The sequence below is a fragment of the Heterocephalus glaber genome, unplaced genomic scaffold (genome assembly GCF_053883595.1).
Source record: "Heterocephalus glaber isolate CG9 unplaced genomic scaffold, H.glaber_assembly_v1.0 deba00001461, whole genome shotgun sequence".
Taxonomy (NCBI): domain Eukaryota; kingdom Metazoa; phylum Chordata; class Mammalia; order Rodentia; family Bathyergidae; genus Heterocephalus; species Heterocephalus glaber.
The window spans coordinates 48,354,108-48,358,643 of record NW_028258308.1 but is presented as its reverse complement, the minus strand read 5'-3'; the positions used below and the strand labels follow the sequence as shown (position 1 = coordinate 48,358,643).

Below are 4,536 nucleotides of genomic sequence, written 5' to 3'. Positions count from 1 at the left end.
TAAGTAGAAATGTAGAAATGTTTAAAATACACTTTGGATAGTTTACTTACAGTTATTTCACTAAAGAATAAAAGGGTAAAAAGAATAAAAAAGAAGAAGTTATTTTTACACAAGAAAAATGTTTATTTGTATTAGTGAAACCAATAACTTGATGACTGAGGTTCCTTCTTTGTCAGGCACAGTTCTGGAATATTATGGACACAGCAGGATATGGGGCTGTATTCTAATGTTAGCACAGGGGAACTCAGATGAGATAGATGCTGAGAAGACACACATGAGATACGCTATCAATGGATGACCTGATGTGGCATTTGGGCATATTATTTACTTCTTAATAATAAAACTAGTTATATAAGTTAAATAAGACAACTTTACTCTAATCTGTTGCTGTCATATTGATCCTAAAGATCTTCTGAAAACAATTATTTCTACTAAATTTTTCTTTGCAAATTAGGACAGATCAAGCAATGGTGAAATATAAGTTGCTCCATCTTGGGTCAGGATACCAAGGCTTTAACTGCCTTATAACATATTTGGAATAAGTTTGGGTTTTGTGGAATTTCTGTTACAATAGAGATGTGTGAGGTAAAGTTTGGGACTTTACCATTGCTATAGCACAGTGAGGAGGCTCTGAGTCATCCTCCTTGAACCAGTTAGCGTCTCTCCATCTCAAGATCTTTCCACCACACTGATCTAAAATGCTGCAAGCATTAAGTCTGTCTAAGCTTCTCTCTGTTCACTCAGCCCATAGCACCCACCATTCCACCATCTCCACTTATTAAAGTGCATTCAGGCAGTGTAGGAGCCTGGGATGGCAGAGGGGGAGCTTCCTTCTGGGTGCTGGGACCAGCTGAGTTTCTCTGCCCTCAGAGCCTGGGATGGAGGTGGGGAGCTTCCTTCTGGGTGCTGGGACTGACTGAGCTTCTCTTTCACTTAGTGTGATGTCATGAGTGCTCCTCCACGTTGTAACATGTGTCAACATGCATTCCCCTTAAGAGATGGAATAATATTTCCTGGATATGTATATTGCATTTTTTGTGCATACATTTGTGGATGAAGAATTTTTGTGTTTCCCACCTGTGGCTATTGTGAATTATGCAGGTATTAAAATGGCATAAAACAGCTATTTGAATGTATGCATAACCTCCTAGGCATACACAGCAAATGTGGAATTACTATTTCATGTTCAAATTTTGTTTCATGTTTGAGGCATTATGACATTATTTTCCATATTGGCAGCATCATTTGAAATGACTTCAAAAAAGTACAAAGATTTACATGTATTCCATATTCTTGTCACAAAGTATTTTGTTTTATTTGTTTCATTAATGATTTTTTTCCTACTGAATGTGCAAAAGTATCTCATTGTGATTTCACTTTACATTTTCCAAATGATGAATGACCATGGCATCTTTTAAAGTCTCCCTTATCCACCTTGATGTCTGCTATCTATCATACAAGGCACTATTCATGTTCTGATACTGAGGGAGTAGTGGAAAGAGAATGAATGATAAATAACATTTAAACTCAAAAAGTAGGAATTACTATGACTTTGTCAAAGAGGTGACAATAAGATTATAGTCCAGATTTCTAAGCAAAATGATATAAAGACATCTGATGTAAGGAAGTTTCACATGGGGTTATTGGACAAGGATCTCTAAAAAGGAAATATCCTTTTTTTAAAGAGTGAGAGTTTGCTGAAATATTATAATCAAGTCTGAAGAAGCAAATACAAATGCAAAAGACATACCGTGAGAGAATTAAACTTTTATTCATGATATGGACCTATAATGTACATTTAATTTCATTTTCTATTCAAATGTTTTTTGTTTTGTTTTGTTTTTTTCTTAAATTCTTTTATTGGTACATTTTAGGTATACAATACATTTACATTTATCATTGGGTGCTTGTACCTGTACATGATGTATTTTTGTATTTTTGTTCTTATTTTCCCCCCATTACCTGTGGACTCTTCACCCCCTCCACCCTTCCCTATTTAGACAGATTTAGTTTACATTTTTTTCTTTTCTCATAATTTTTCCTTTTGAATAATGTAACATCAGAATTTGATGATTTATAAGTTCACATGGGAAAATAAATTATTACTATTTCTTGAAATTTTAATAGAAACATTATTGCTCTGCAAATTTTTATATTTCTTAAAATGTTTTCAGTAGTAGATGCTTCACAAGTTATTAATTTCTCAGGAGAAAAATAATATTTATTTTTAAATAGGTAAGATTGAGTATTGTTTTTAAGTTTTACAACTTAATAAATCATGTAGATGCTAATTATCTTAAGGAAATTTTCAAAATTGGCTAATGGTGATCTCTACCTATCACTGTTGTCTCTGTCTTCAGACAAACCATATGAGTGCACCGTGGAAAATTACAATCAGACATCTACAGAGTTCATCCTTCTGGGCCTGTTCCCCCATAAAGCCTTGGTCTTTTACTCTTCACTCTCACTGTCCCCATCTTCATGATGGGGCTGGCTGGCAACATGTGCATGGTTCTGCTCATCCTCCTGGATGCCCAGCTCCACACACCCATGTACTTCCTGCTCACCCAGCTCTCCCTCGTGGACCTCATTTACATCTGCTTCACTGTGCCCAACATGGCTTCTGGTTTCCTCTTTGGAAACAAGTCCATCTCCTTCATTGGGTGTGGGGTGTAGAATTTCTTTTTCAGGACTTTAGTAGGTTCAGAAGCATTGATCCTGATGTCTATGTCCTATGACAGTTATGTGGCTATTCGCTTCCCTCTGCGCTACCCCATCCTCATGAACAGAAGAGTGTGTGCTGATGATCCTGGGATCCTGGGCAATGGGTCCTGTTGACTCCTCTGCTTACACAGTCTATGCTCTCCATATCCCTTACTGCTGGTCCAGGGCCATCAGTCATTTCTTCTGTGATGTCCCAGCCATGCTGACTCTGGCCTATGTGGATGCCTGAGTCTATGAGTACACTGTGTTTTTAAGTGCCTTCCTCTTTCTCCTGTTCTTTTTCATAGTCATCCTGGGTTCCTATGGAAAAGTGCTCCTCATTGTCTACCTCATGCACTCTCAGGAAGGCAAGAAGAAGGCATATTCCACCTGAAGCACCCACCTCACTGTGGTGACTTTCAACTATGTACCCTTTGTTTACACTTATCTCTGCCCAAAGTCCTTCCATTCTCCAGCAGAGGACAATGTGGTGGCTGTCTTCTACACCATCCTCACCCCAGTGCTCAACCCTTTGATCTACAGCCTGAGGAACAAGGAGGTGCTGGGCACCTTTGGAAGAGTGGCTGGGAAGTTGCACTCTACAACAATGTAGTTAAATTTCTGCCTCAGTGTATTCAGCAGTAGATAGTCACTAGAAACATGTTTAACACTGAGGCCTCAGAAACTAGAATTTAGGTTTAAGATTTTAAAATTCTGTGGTATGATATAATAAAAATTATGTATTCTTTTATATACATTTTTGCTTTCTTTGTGTCACCTTTTCAATAAAACTATTGGTCTTGAAGTTTTCATCATTTTGAGGACAATGTTGTAACTTTATGGAGATATTTAAATGGAAAATGCAAAAAACTTTGCAGTGTTTTTGAATATGCTGTGTGATCAAAACCTTTGTTGAATATTTTAATGTTTAAAAATTATAGTAAAAGGCACATTGCTGTGAATCCCCTTCAAAATACTCACAATTCTTTGAACACATTTAACCCATTGTCCTTGATACTTTTCTTACTCTCACCTCTCAAAATTTACATGATTGGATAAATCATGTTACTGAATTTTCTCGTGTGTAATAGGAATATATCAAGGAAAGCTTCCTGAGTTCACATCTTCACCTACACATGGCGATTACTACTGTACATCAGGAACTCACACTGACAGTGTGACAGCACAGAGGACAGAAACTTCCTGTACCTCAGGTTCGCTGCTAATTCCCCTTACCTGCTGACACTCGGGATCTGTGTTCTCAATACACTGCAACTCTAAATAATGATTCCCAACAGCATATGAGTCCCACCTAAAATGCAGTGCATTTTGTGTGACATAGTTTAAAAATGGAACCCAACACATGAAAAAATAGATTATGATCTTTCAACTATTGAGTCTACAATGAAACGTAACTTAACACATTGATGCCCACTCATAAATCACAGAAATCCTGCCATGTCCTTCCTATTCAATCTGTGTAGAAATGGTTTGTCTTTATTTCAAGGGTCCCCCACAGTGTTTTTGAAACAAGATGTCACTGTTTTTCTCAGGGTATCCTTTAGCTCCTGGGGTCAAGCAGTCCTCCTGCCTCAGGCTCCTGAGTCTAACCCATAAACATGTGCCACTGCAGTTCAGAAACTTTTGTCACCCAAGCCTTGATCTTTTTGACACAGACTGGGCCTCTTTTTACAAATGAGTGAATAGGACTGTTCATCTAAAGAGCTGTGTGCTGTAGTGAATAATTCTTATGGGTGAAAGGGAAACATTCAGAGATGAGTAAGAGCAACAGTTGCATTTTACTCAAAGTTTGACTCCTGTTTTCTTTCCCTT

The 4,536-nt window shown here is 37.6% G+C and overlaps 1 pseudogene; it reads left to right on the top strand.

Annotated features, from left to right (window-relative positions):
• Positions 1–2,284: 2,284 nt before the first annotated feature.
• Positions 2,285–3,316, top strand: LOC106008338 (olfactory receptor 2L5-like; annotated as a pseudogene).
• Positions 3,317–4,536: the final 1,220 nt, after the last annotated feature.